This window comes from Vespa crabro, chromosome 5 (genome assembly GCF_910589235.1).
Source record: "Vespa crabro chromosome 5, iyVesCrab1.2, whole genome shotgun sequence".
Taxonomy (NCBI): Eukaryota; Metazoa; Arthropoda; class Insecta; order Hymenoptera; family Vespidae; genus Vespa; species Vespa crabro.
The window spans coordinates 3868497-3883606 of NC_060959.1; the positions used below are offsets into that span (position 1 = coordinate 3868497).

The following is a 15110-nucleotide window of genomic DNA, read 5'->3' on the forward strand; positions in this document are numbered from 1 at the left end:
AAGAAAAAGAGAGAGAAAGAGAGAATGAGTAGAAGGAGAAAGATGGGAGTAACGAAATGAGGTAAAGGACGTTGATGATATTGGTACTATTTCCATTACAGACGCTATTCAAAAGTATTTTACTCCCCACTTCGACCCCCACCCACTCTTCCCTACCACCCAATCCTCTCCCTCTGCCCATTCTTCCCACCTTCGCTAGATTTTGTGATACGTCGTGATTCAAGAAACTAGGACGAGCATGTACTTTTTTTCTTCGAGGTGTTTGATTCCGATTGTACCTACAAACGTGAATAGAGTTCGTTATTTCGATTATTTGTTATTTCACGTATACAATGATAATGATAACAATAATAATAATAATTATTATAATAATAATAATAATACGTAATAATAATAGTTATATCTTTTTCAAATATAAATATTTTTATAATGACAACGAAGTACGTGTTAAGAAAAAACAAAATTGTGTTGGAATTGCATAAAAATTGACAATAATCAATTAAATATATCATCTAATCATTATTGTTGTTTCGTAAGTACATTATCTTTAAACTTCTTAGATTAAGAAAAGGGGATGTGTATATATATATATATATATATATATATATATATATATATATATATATATATATAAAGGAAAAAGGGAGAAAAAAGGGAGAGAAAAGTGTTCCGTATCGTTTGAGATAACGAGATATCACAAAACAACATACCAGATGATTCGGAAGGAAATCGGATGAACTTTTTTATCTATTGCTCGATTATGTGTCACGTAATAAAGAAAGATTTTTCTTTGATGGTATACAGGTTTGTTCAAAATCGATACTTTTATATATTAAAATAAATAACATGCTCAGAAAAATTAGAAGAAACGAATGTGTTAACGTTTTTTTTTCTCTGTTTCTTTTTTTTTTTTGAAAAAATAATAAAGCAAACAACGAACAGATATAAGATCTATAACGATTACTTATCTTATTTTTAATAATTTATTTTTAAGGGATTATTATATATATATATATATATATATATATATATATGTATAATATATTTCTTTTTTAGAATTTGTTAAAAATTTAATCGACGTACGTATTGTACTTTCGTATGAAAAAAGTAACACGACATTTTCATTGTATATATCAATACAGATACATTTTTATCGATATTTATTTGCATGTTCGTATCGTCAATTTTGGAAAAGCCTGTATACATACGTGAAATCGAATCCTATTCTGGAATCGACAGATTCGACAAGAGAGAAACGTGAGATCGGGCAATGAGAGAGATAGAGAGAAACAGATAGAGAGAGAAAGAGAGAAAAAGAGAGAAAAAGATAGAGAGAGAGAGAGAGAGAGAGAGAAATAGATAGATGGATAGATAGAGAAAGAGAGAGAGAGAGAGAGGAGACGTTGTTCAGTGAGGAAGCTTACACACTTCCTCCTGTTCTAACTCCCGCGTGCACGCAAGCGCCCGAGCACTGCGGTTCGCTTCAGGATTTGCGGCTAAACACGTGTTTCCGCGTATTCCCTTGTTGCGCATTTACCGCGAGCATTAACGCCCCGCGGGGTTAACTGACCCTTCTGTTACCTCTAAACCCCAAACCTCCGTCGACCCCATCCTTCCTCTCAACACCCCCAGGCCCCTGGTCAGACTCCCGAACGGCCGGTCGGTCTATTCTACCGTAGCTAACCTTACTCCCATCGTTTTCTCTCACCGTGCAATTGGATAATTTATTTTCTAAGGGAAGGCCGTTAAACTACCGATTAAACTCCAACTCCGAGTCCTTAGAGCTCTCTGTTAATTGAATGAAAAAAGGGGTCGAGGATATCGCCCGATGGACCGTCGACAATCTGTTTTATCGGCCGAGATCAGCTCTAACGAAATTTTACGGATTCTTTTTGGTAGCCTCGCTTTTACGTTAACGGACTAACGAATCGATTCTTGGCTAGCTGTTTGTTATCGTGGGAACGGAAACATGGAGAGGGTTCTCCGATAATGAAAACTGCGAGAGGGTTGATCAGGTTGATGATTGGAAAAAGTATGCCTCGGAGAATCGATAAAGTAGAAGGGAATGAGTAAACTTGAAAAGAGGAGATTGATCTTTGTCATTTTCTTTTTTTTTTTTATCTTTTTTGGTGGTTTTTTGTTTTGTTTTGTTTTTTTTTTTCAATGTTTACCGTTCCTAGATAGGTATATACTTTTTTTTGTACATTTTTATTTTCCTTCAATTTTTTTTTCTTTTTCAATCCTTTTTTTTCTATGTCCTAAGAATTATTTTCATTCATATTGATTTTTACACCAAATGAATTATTCGAATATAAATAAACAAATAATATCAGTGCTGATTGCATAGTTAATTACAAAAAATATAAGAGTTCGAGGTGAAAGATTTAACAAGAAATTCTTTTATATTCGTATTGTTCAAATGTAACGAGAGAGAAAGAGAGAGAGAGAGAGAGAGAGAGAAAGAGAAAATGAAAAAAGAAAAAAGGAAAAAAATGAAGAAGAAGAAGAAAAAACAAACGATGAAAGACATTTAATAAATGTAAGTATCGATTTATGGTAAATTCATTTGGCAGTAGAACAGAGTTTTGAGCGAACGGACGAACGTTTCGAAGTTCTGAGAAGAAGCCTGAAGACTTCGGTGATATGTTCTCAAGGAGAACACAATGAATGCTTTATTATTATATTAAAGTATCCACTTTAAACGGTTATACGGTGTAGCGAGCGTTAATAAAGGATAAGCAAACTTTTATGTAGTTTCCAACTTCAGTACTACGACTGTGGTAAGTATTATTCGAAAAGTTACACACAGACACACGTATGTGCATATCTATTTAGGTGTATATATATATATATATATATATATATATATATATATATATATATATACATAGAGAGAGAGAGAGAGAGAGAGAGAGAGAGAAAGAGAGAAAGAGAGAAAGAGAGAATGGGAAAGAGGAAAAGAGGGAGAGACCCACGCATTCCGCCATTTTAGTAATGCGGAGGCGTTAGCGAAGCGATCTTTCAAAAATTTCTTCATCCGAAACTTCGTACATGGCGAATCGATTTCCTTTCTTGAGCTTTATATAACGCTCTGCGAACGATCGAAACGTTACTTTCCATTTGACTTGCTTGAAATAAAATGATATCGTAAGATATTTTTGCATCTCATTCTTTTCAAAAAAAAAGAAAGAGAAAAAGAAGAAAAATCTTATGCCCACGTTCGTTCAAATCGATCCAGTACAACTTTACGTACGAATATTCATGAAATAGTTAAATGAAATAAAATAAATAAAAGCAAAAAAAAAAAAGAAAAAGGAAAGGAAAAAAGAAAAAAGGAAAGAGAGAAATATCTCGTCGTACCTACCAAGTAATTTACAGAAAGATCCGAGATACCAACATTATTTGCCTTACCGAAGAGACATCATTTTCCTAGTGATTGGTAGAACGTTTGCTAAAATCGAAGTTAGTAAAGTGAATAAAGTAGAAACGTCAACGGCAAGCATCGACCTTCGTTTCAGCTTAATTAGCAACTTCGAAAAAACGCACTCTTACGAATTCCATCCTCAAATGACTAAATTTCATTCCTTCTCTCTCTTCCTCTCTCTTTCTCTCTCTCTCTCTTCTTCTTACTTTCTTTACATTTGTCTATCTGTCTCTCTCCCTCTCTTTCTCTCTCCCTCTATTACGCCCTTTAAGCGAATGTTACAAAGATTCAACGAAGCACATAAAAAACCTCGAAGGGTATTAATTAAATTATCAGAAACTTTCGAGGATCTCTAGGACGGTGGCCGAGAGGGGGAAAGAAAAGAGAGGGAGGGTAGGTAACAGAAAGAAGGAAGAAAATGGAAAAGTATATACATATACATATATATATATATATATATATATATATATATATGTATATATATATGAAGGAAAAAGAAAAAAGACAAAAGAGAGAGAAAGAGAGAGAGAGAGAGAGAGAGAGAGAGAGAGAGAGAGAGAGAAGTCTGTTCAAGGCTTACATATCCAGCGCGTTTTAATAGGGCGAGAGAACGTGGCCGTCGGCAGTAAGTAGTATAAGCTACCATTAGTCCGCCGCCTTGTTTTCTCCACTAGGAAAAACTTCTATTGAAACCACGATTCCCCCTACCACTGACATCACCACTACCATCACCATCACCACCACCACCACCACCACCATCACCACTATCACCACTACTAACATTACCACCACCAGAACCACCACTACCAATACCCCCACCGTTCCTTTCCCCTCTCCATTCCTTTCTTCCTCCACTTCTCACGTAAACGCGAACGTTTTGTTTCCGTCGTGCGTTCTCTTCTTCTTCTTTAACACCCTCTCTCTACGTTCCTCTTCCTCCACTCACTCCTCTTCCTCGATCCCACTTGCCTCGCTCGCCCGTCGACTACCACCATCACCACCATCATCACCCATACGTCCCTCCCCCTTTTATTCTCCACCATTTTTTCGTCTCTTTCTCTCTCTCTCTCTCTTTCTTTTTTCTGCGTGATACTCGCGACAAGAAATGCAGATTTCGAGAAAAACTTTCCCCGTTGGTTCCTCCGCCACCCCATTGTTCTCCGTTTCGTTCAACGAATGAGCGTCTAGATACCGACGAGCACGTTCTTCTGTTTCTTTTTTTCTTTCTTTCTTTCTTTCTTTCTTTTCTCTTTTTTTTTTGTTTTTTCTTTTTTATTATCCTTTTGTATTCCGAGGTTGTGTTTAAAGTTAATTTTAGATAATAATTATAAAAAACAGACACAACATTAGCAATAATTAGTTAAATCGATCGAAGAACGAACTTTTTTCTTCTTTTCTTTATTTCACTCATAATCTTATTAGTTAGTATTATGATATTTAAATATACTATTATATCTAATTATTATTATTTGTAACAAATATATGTATATATATTTTTTATATTTTTTATATTATTTATATTACATATATAGATTTATATATAAATCTACTTAAGCATAGATTTTTCATAGATTGAGAAGAAAAAACTTAAATTCTATCAAAATGAATTCGGAAATTAATTTCCGAGTTATGAGACTTTCAAGTATGATCTTCGTATACTCGAGTTATGTTCATTTCCTGGAATTATGATAAACTCGGTTGACATTTCCTTATAACGTAGGAATTTTCGAAATGTCCATTTCCTGGTTGAATACATTATTTCACCTCGTCGTCTCCATTAAATTACGAGAATGTTTCAAAATATGCCTTATTTATGATTGTGAATATGGTAATCCATTTTGCGAATGTTGAAGATAATTCATTAGAACAAAAGATAGAAGCAGACATGATTACGTATTCGAACATAATTTAACTAGTGTTACGGATTTAATACCGATAAATAAAATGAATACAATTGAAATGTACTAAGATCGTATTTGAATGTGTTCTAACTAAGAAATTAAATATATTTCCCAAGAATTATGTTGATAAAGTCCGTGCAATTTTTTTTCTTCTTCTCTACATATGAATAATCCTTTGTTAAAGTTCTACCGTGTAGTTATCTTGTATATACATACTCACACACACACATACACACACACACGCACACACATACACACACACACACACACATAGATATTTGTGTATATATATTTTTTTTTTTGTTTTTATTTCACTTTTCCATAATGTTTTCCTTCACCATTCAAATCATATCGAGTCGTGCAAGATGGACAAAGCCACTTGGAAAATTTAATTTAATAGAAAAACGTAAGGCAGATATCGTACATTCTCTTCGCAAGGCTGAATCAGGAAAAACATTTTATATAATACACTGAGAAGAAAGTTATGTGTTTCTTAAAAATCTTCGATACAAGTAAAAGAATAAAGTTTTTCATGAATCTCTTATATCTCTTGCGAACATTTATGATTATCACTTATAAATTTCTTTCTCCTTTTATTTTTTCTTTTTCTCTTTCTTTCTTATCGATTTAAAACTTAAATATTTCCAAACGACATTTATCTACGATGTTTCGTGACATACAAACATATATTACATACATACAAACGTATATATATATATATATATATATATATACGTATATATATATCATCGAACGAACCGAAACAATCGGCTGAATTCGGCTGTACGATATAAAAAGAAAAGCATCAAAACGTTTGAGAAAGAGAAAAGAAAATGAAAAAGAGAGAGAGAGAGAAAAGTTAGACAAAGACGTAACATCAACGTAAGATATCCAATGTAGAAGGATCATCGAAACGTAGAAAAAAGAAAAGAGAAAAACAAAAAGAAAAAAGGACGTAACCTAAATACAAATTATAAGCGAAGCGTTTATTAATGCAAGAACGGAATCAACAATTTAACGCAAACAAACCTGTTTTCTTAAAAACGACCTCACGTTTTTACCAAGTGTCTCATCGTAATCTCCATTCTCATCTTCTCTTTTTCCTTTTTTTCCTTCTTTCTTTCTTTCTTTCTTTCTTTTTTCTTTTTTACACCACGAGGATGAGGAATTAAAAGCTTAAGGATGAAAATTCGTTGCTTCCGAGAAGGATCCACGACGTTTTAATCCAGCTCATTCGAAAAATCGATTCGTGAGTCTTAACTTCTCTCTCTCTCTCTTTACCTATCTATCTTTCTCTCTCTATATATATCTCCTTCTCTCTTTCTCTTTTCCTTTCATATACATAATCGATGGTTGCCGAAAAATGTCGTCGAACGTTCATGTTGAAAAAGGATGAAACTGAATAGGAATTAAAAGGGGTTTGAATAAGAGCGAGAGAGGGTTGAAACGAACGATCGGAGTGTAACACGAAGGGTAGCAGTACCCTACGCGATCGATCGATCCTTTCTCTCTCTTTCTCTCTCTTGCTCCCTCTCTCTCCCTTCCTTTCCCCCTTACACACTTCACTTCCGTTGGCTTCTCACGTTCAATCCGCTTGAAAACGTTTTCGCGCATCGGCGTCTCTCTCGCGTGTGACTTCGGCTCGTCGAGTCGCCCTCGCATCGCCATTTATTCGACCTAACTTTGGTGGAACTTTAAATTGTCGCCTTAATGAGTCGGTCGAAGTTACATTACTCTCGTCGTAAACTCGTGAGATTTGTTCCGCGATCTTCCCTTCTTCCCTTTCTCTCTTCTAACCTCTATCCTGCTACCCTCTCTTTCTCTCTTTCCCTCCCTCTCTTTCTATCTACCTCTCTATCTCTATCTCTATCTTTATCTCTATCTCGAAAATCCGATTCTTTTACCTTCCGAACAACGTTTTCTCTTCCTAGTTGTTCGAAGGCGTAATTTAAAGAACACGAAGGATCCGTCGTAATTAAGTAGCGAATAGCTGTTTAAGATAGTCTGTCAGATAAAAAGAGAAAGAGAAGGAGAGAGAGAGAAAGAGAGAGAGAAAGAAAGAAACTTACGTATCACCCTTTCCTTTTCTTTCTTTCTTTGTCACTTTCTCTCTCTCTCTCTCTCTCTTACACATAGACATACATATATACACTCTCTCTCTATTTCTCTCTATCTCTCATTTTACTCTTTCTCAAAGTCGATCGTAAAGTCGAAAAACGATATGGAGTTTGTGATCTATATGCATGTACATACACACAAACATATATATCGTATGTATATGCATACATACGTGCACACACATAAATGTATATCTATAAAGAGGATAAAGATGTCCGTACATCTATGTGTGTATGTGTGTGTGTGTGTGTGTATGTGTATCTGTGTGTCTGTATGTTTTGTTTGCGTGTGTAACTGTAGAAGATCGCTCGGACTCGTAGTATGCTTCGATTCGCCGTGGCACTCGGGCACGTCCGAGAAACAAATTTCAAGTTTCGAATCTACTTCTCTAACCCTCCCTCTCCACATCCACATCCACCACCCATACTTTCTATCCCCTTTTTGCCCTCTTCTTTCCGTCGGAAAATTCGAAGTCCATGATAAAACGTCACGGCTCGTGATTAGAATGCCCCGCGTTACGATGGATAAAGAAAAAGAAGAAAAGAGAACGTGAGAGAGAGAGAGAGAGAGAGAGAGAGAAAGAAAGAGTGAGAAAGAAAGAAAGAAAGAAAGAAGAAAAGAAGGATTGGAGGTTGGAAAGGGCTTGAACTTGTTACATACGTCTCGTAGCCGTTCGGATGCGGAATATCAAATTACGACATTCTGGATTACGACGTAAAAGGAGGATTTGCATCCGACGATTTCTCTTTCTTTTTTCTTTAATTTTTTTCCTCTCCTTTTGCTCTTTTTTCTATCTTCCTTTTTTCTCTAGCTATCCCAATTTCTTTCTCTCCCTCTTTCTCTCTTTCTCTCTCTCTCTCTCTCTCTTTCTCTCTCTCTCTCTCCCTCTCTCTCTTCTTATTTCGAATATTTTTATCTAAACGTTAATCAATCGTTTCGTCGATATGTATATTTTATGTTATTTTTATTCATATCGAAGAACAACGTAGACATTCCAATACGAAAGTATGAAATCTCAAATTCATTGAAATGGAAAGACAAAACAAAATAAAGCAAAAAAAAAAGTAATAAAAAAGGAAAATGAAAAAGAGAACGCAAAAAAAAAACGAATTGATCAATGCTTTTTCGACTGGAAAGATTCGACCGAACGATTTTCCAAGTTTACATTTACCTCAATTCGGTACTAGCGACTCGTAAATACACCATCGTAAATTATAGCTTTGAGTAACATCAGACTGCGGTAAATTTGACAAATTGAAGGCGTTTAAAACGTTGATGGGACTGGTCTAATTAGACAGTTGGACGATCGCACTTTGTACATATATATATCTCTCTCTCTTTGTATGTATGCCTGCATGTTGGCAGAAAAATTTAGCCGAATTTACATCCTGATAAGTAGTAATCACCAACGACTGCGTTTGGAGAACTGAAGATAAAACATTATTACGTGTCTGTACTTTTACGCGAACATACAAAAACCAATTGAAATGTTTTTATTAAATATCTCACAATCAATTACCGTTTTAAACGAAATTTTTATATACATATATTTTTCTTTTCTTTTTATTTCTTTTTTTTCATATGTAGATATGTATATGTGTATGTGTATATGTGTTTGTGTGTGATATCTCGAAATAATATTTTTTTATGCTGACTATCTTACAAAAAAAAAAAAAAGAAAAAGAAAATAAAGGAAAAAAAAATAGGTACGATAGCAAAAGTTTGGGATCGTTTAACGAAGATAGAAAGAAATGATGTGCGAGAAGAGACAAAGAGAAATAAAAAAAGAAAAAAGATGGAACGCAGAAGATCGTAATCGCACTTTTCAGCGCGACTCCCAACGGATCGTCGCTCATTTCCTTCAATGGGAGTTCGCTTTAAAAGGCGAAACTTCCTTTTTTTTATTTTTTTTTTTCATTGCGCACATTGGCGCTCTCTCTCTTTCTCTCTCTTTCTCTCTCTTTCTCTCTCTCTGTATCTTCTATCTCTTCTCGAGCGATCCGTTGATCCTTTGATTTTCTTTTTGCTTTTTTTTTTCTTTTACGAGCTAATAATTTATCGGTGAACGCGACAAAGAGAAAGAAGAAAGACACTTTACTACTTTGAAGTCAAAGCAACCAACTCCTCTTTTGCTTTTTTTGCGTTTTATATATTTTTCTCGTTTTTTTTAATTATTCTTTTATTTTTTACTTTTATTTTTTTGTTTATTTTTTTACTCTTTCCCACTCCATTTATGCTCTCGAAAATGTATCGTCACCGCAAGCCGCGCGGATTTCTTTTTCTCTTCTTTTTAGACTTTTCTAACAAATACATTCGCTTTCGTTGTTGTTTAACTATTTGACGGTATACATTTTACATTTGGGTACTTGATCTAATGAAAATATAATATATGTATGTACGTATGTATGTATACATCTTTGAAAAATCTTACGTGGAAGAAATCGTTTGCTGTCGAGAAACAAGACTTGTATCTCAAAGTCATATTTACGCTTTTAAACAAACGTATTCGAGACGTTCTCCCTTATACCATCCCAAGAAAAAACAAACAAAATAAAAGAGAGAGAGAGAGAGAAAAAAGAACTAAAGAAAAAGTAGACCGTTAACTATACATCATGAAATAAAAACTTTGGATCAATCGATTATCTTTTAACGATATACAAAAACAAAAAATCAATAATTTTATTGATTAAAAATCAATAAATTCTTTATCTTGGAATCGAGACAAAAAAAAAGAAAAAAGAAAAGAAAGAAAAGAAGAATAAATCTTCTCCATCTTATTTATTTCTCTTTATTACATTTTACGACAGCTCTTTATAAGTTCTAACAATACAGTAAATTCATAAAGTAAAATAAACCCTAACGTCCAACCTCTATCTCCTCGCCCTCCATCTTATACTCGAAAATATAATTTGTTTGAAAATTTTATTTCGTTCGTTTGTTCAAGCATCGTTGTCGTCCTCGTCATCGTCCTCGTCGTTACCATTGCTGCCATCTCTTCGAACTTTTAGATAAAAATAAAGAAATGCGCGAAAATTACAGGCGATTATTATAATAGTGAACAGGGACGTAGAAGTAAATAATACATGGCCGATGTTCGTGGAGGCTTGTTCAAGTGCGACGGATTTACGGTGCGTTTCGAAATCTCGAAACTCCCTTCTCTCTCTCTCTCTCTCTCTCTCTCTCTCTCTCTCTCTCTCTCTCTCTCTCTCTCTCGTACACTTAAAACTCGCGAAACCGTTGTTACCACCTCTATCCCCTGAACCTCTTTCTCTCTCTCTCTCTCTCTCTCTCTCTCTCTCTCTCTCTCTCCCTCTATCTCCCTCTCTCTTCATTTCTTTCTTTCTTTCTCTCTTTCACTACCCTTCTCTCCACAACTACTAGCACCATTTCCTCCACCTCTTCGTTGGCATCTCCCCGGCACTTTCGAGCTCGAGGAAACTCGGCCGATTACATCGAGCTCTTTCCCTGGAGCCAATCCCGACCTCACCGACAGCAACCACCCCGCGTGCACCTTTCTTCTTCGACCCTCTACACGCACACACACACACACGGATACGCACAGAAAAAGAAATATAGAGATAGAGATAGATAGATAGATAGATAGATAGATAGATAGAAAGAGAGAGAGAGAGAGAGAAACAGAAAGATAGAAACAAAATGTGTGTATGTGTGTATGTATGTAAGAGAGAAACAGACACAGAACTTCTAGAAAGAAGAAAGTCGACGAAAGCAACTCTTGGCCTCGTGCAATACAACCCGTCCATCCGTCCTATAGTATGTTTACTCGCGTGTTCTAACCCCGTCAGCATCGTGCCACGTCGGATCCGCCAAACAAATCGATCTTCGTCCACTTCCGTCCTGACGAAATGGTTTCAACCGGATTTTCTTTCCGAAAGAAGTAGTAACGTAGTAACCTACCCTACTCTATACTATTCTATCCTATCCTATTCTATCTTACTCTATCCTACTTTACCAATTGAAGAAGGATTTATCATATATCTTTTCTTTTGTTCGTCATCTCTAGATATTAATAAACGTTTGTACGTTTCCACATTATCAACGAGATTTAGTATCGCCGTGAAAAAATGTATTTGTCATTATACCTTTGAAAAATACTTTGATCTTGAGAGACTGTAACATTTACGTATGCAAAATAGACAAATTAGCCAGGTGTATGCTTAACAGGATAATTACAAATGGTAATAGTTAAGAGCTAGCTTGCTACCGAAGCTAGTCGGTAGGTAGATGTGAAAGGAGGAGGAGAAAAGGGGTTGGGGGTGCTACAGTAGACAGGCTGGATTAAATTAGATAATTAGATTAGGATAACGGCTCTTTGCACGTCAACCTCTTTTGCAATTATTTCGTGAAAAATTGTCGTCCGGTGGTGGACGAAGACGTTGATATTAAACGGATATCATCTTCCCCCTCTCATCGCTCCTTTCATCCATCCATCCATCCATCCATCCATCCAACCAACTAACCATCCATCCATCCATCCATCCTCCTCCCTCTTCTTAATTCAATAAGTTCTACGGATAATAACGCGAGAGGTATGATAATCGAATATTCAGAAGCGTCGGACGTTAACTAATTTTGACGATCCTAATCACGCGTCCGTGAGTTCCGAAATGTAAATTCGGCATCCATTATCTCTATCTGGAATCAAGATATTTCATTGGTCAGTCCTACCGGAGGTTTAACCGAATTTTATCTTTTCCGGTCGAGGCGATAGAATCGTTCCGTTATGAATTCTATTATTATCGATTTTTACAACATTGATATAAAGCTTACGGACTAACGTATTCGATCGATCGAGAACGTAAAATAAGTTTCGCGACGACGTGAAAATTAACGCTTGCCAAAAGCGTTTCTCCTCCTCCTCCTCCTCCTCTTCTTCCTCTTCCACCACCTCTACCTCCTTCTGTCCCCCCTGTCCCCCCACGGCTACCCCGCTTTTGTTCGTTTAACGATCGGTACGTTAACGCGTACGAGAACGAGTATTTGAACTTGTAAGACATCCTAACATCAATTTCGATCAACTAGTAACAAGTTTACTTACATGTCCAATGATCGGCCACGTTGAACGCCTCGCTTATGTGTACCAACCACGTTCGCACCACCAATCAGGTATCAGGAGATTCTCCACAAATACAAATACCAGTCATAGAATAGTTCACCGAAGTAGTTAGCACTCGCTTGACAACCGGGTATGCAACTTTGTTGATCTTCCTGCTGGACAACGACAAGTCAAAAGCTTTTCTCACAGTTCTCACATTTGTGTATGTAAGTTCCACTGTACGTTATAATATGAAAACACTTATAAAAAAACCGCACAGATCACAAATAATAATAACGATATGTTCGTTTTCTCACTCTTCGGTTATCTTCGTTCTATCTATCCTCGATAGAATATTAAAACAATCCGACAATCATTCACAAAGCGATTCCCGATGATAAGTACTTTTCGTTTCACTCTCAATTTCTAATTCTCTATTGAACACGACGAACAAAGTTCGCTTTAGTTTGTTATTATTTATATATATGTGATATGAAACTTGGAACTTAGGAAACGATTGAAAGGAAAGGATCAGAAAGAAATAAAGGGAGAGGGAGATAGATAGATAGATAGATAGCCAGATAGATAAATAGATAAATAGATAGATAGATAAATAGATAGATATATAGATAGATAGATAAATAGATAGATAGATAGATAGATAGATAGATAGACAGACAGATAGATAGATAGATAGATAGATAGATAGATAGATAGATAGATAGATAGATAGATAGATAGATAGATAGATAGATAGATAGGTAGATAGATAGATAGATAGATAGATAGATAGATAGATAGATAGATAGATAGATAGATAGATAGATAGATAGATAGATAGATAGATAGGCAGGCAGCAAGCAGGCAGGCAGGAAGGAAGGAAGGAAAGTTGGGGGAGAGAAGGAGGGTAGTCCAAAGCGAGGAGTCGGCTCGAAGAGGGGTGGAGCGAAAGGGGAAACGCTTTGGGGGTGGTTCAAGGGGTGCCTCGCGAGCTGGATGTTGAGATATATCTCGTGTACTCGCTGCTTTGATCCTTTGTCTATACTCCTATATTTAACTCTGTCTATATGTACATATAACTCTCTCTCTCTCTCTCTCTCTCTCTCACTCTCTCACTCTCTTCCTCTTTCTCTCTCTTCTCTCTTCTTTTCTTTCTGTTTCTTTCTACTTCTTCTTTCTCTTCTTCTTTCTAGCTTTATCTCTCTATCCCTCTCCCTCTTTCTATCTCTCTATCTCACTCTATCTCTCTATCTATCTATCTGTCACATAGATCTCCTTAAATCGAAGAGAAACGATTCGTAACGTCAACTCGTAATTCAGCGAATGCGTTTAGAGCGGCGTGGCTGGTGCACGGCTCACTCTTGACGCCACTACAGCTGCCGATGGTACTGGCTCTCTTTCTGGATTCGGCTCTACCACTGGCACTGGCACTGGCACTGCCTCTGCTTCTGCTCTTGCTCTTGCTCCACTCCGCTATGCCTGCGCAGCACCCGACCCGGCCAAACCCAGACCCGGCGTGTAGGTACCGCGGGCTCGCACTCGAGCTCCGGCTACCCTAGCTGCTCCATCCCCCACCATCCCCCCTCTCTCTCTCTCTCAAGCTCAGGCGGCGCGCAGTGCCGAACCCACCACGATTCGCACCCCTTCGTGTATCCCCACCACTACTTTCCATTTCTATCTCCTTTACTCATCTTTCTTTCTTAGTTTCTTTCTTTCTTTATTTCTTTATTTCTCTCTCTCTCTCTCTCTGTCTCTCTCTCTCTCTCTCTCTCTCTCTTTCTCTCTCTATCATGCTCGCTCTCTTTCTTTATTTCTTTTTTCTTTTTTCTTTCTTTCTTTCTTTCTTTCTCTCTTCCTTCCTTCCTTCCTTCCTTCCTTTCCTCTTTCTCGTCTTATTTCTCATTTGATTTTATTACCTTACACATCATGTCTTTTGTTGTATCTTCTTTCTTTGGGCTTTTCTCTCTTTCTCTCTCTTTCTCTCTCTCTCTCTCTCTTTCTAGATTTTTTTTCTTTTTCTTTCGTTTTTTTTCTTACTATGTATGACCATGTAATTTGTTCTATCTAACAGTTTCGCCTCTTTTTCTTTCTCTCTCTCTCTCTCTTTCTCGCTCTATTTTGCTCTCTTTTCTCTCTCTCTCTCTTTCTCTCTCTCTCTTTCTCTCTTTCTCTCTCACAATTAAATTTTCTTCCTAAATGGCTTCTGTTTTAATCCAACTTTTTCACTCATCCCCACCCTCACATTCATTTTTATTCGATATTCCTATAATTTGCAATGTCTAAAAATGGACAGAATAAATTCCGGGATTTTTTATCGGTCCTTAATTATACGTTTAATAGCTTTATATAGTGCCCTACCATTCCATCATATTTACATTAACGTTATCAGCTACCTTCGTTCGTTGTCGTTAATTAGTTAGCTACTACACTTCATCGATTCTTAGGATTTTCTTTTACTTTAAAGAGCAGTCATCTACAACGATAAATTCGATTCTCCATCTTTCTTTCTTCTTATCCTTCAGTTGCACCACTCTCGTCCACTCGAAAGGGCGAGTCTTCGACGTTTCTTCGAACCTACCCAAAGAATTTCGCTTATTCGCGAAAGTCCTTC

At 36.5% G+C, this 15110-nt stretch overlaps 1 protein-coding gene across 2 annotated transcripts in view; it reads right to left on the reverse strand.

Moving 5' to 3' along the window:
* Positions 1-14041, reverse strand: part of LOC124424023 — an 83326-nt gene extending 69285 nt beyond the window's left edge. Inside the window, exons 1-2 of one of the 2 annotated variants that reach the window (XM_046962478.1) lie at positions 13519-14041; positions 12503-12933 (exon numbers count right to left, since the gene is read on the reverse strand). The gene's annotated coding sequence lies outside the window, so the exon portion shown is untranslated. Of the gene's footprint in view, positions 1-12502; positions 13154-13518 lie in introns of those variants that run through there. The other variant, XM_046962479.1, reaches the window with a different exon arrangement.
* Positions 14042-15110: the final 1069 nt, after the last annotated feature.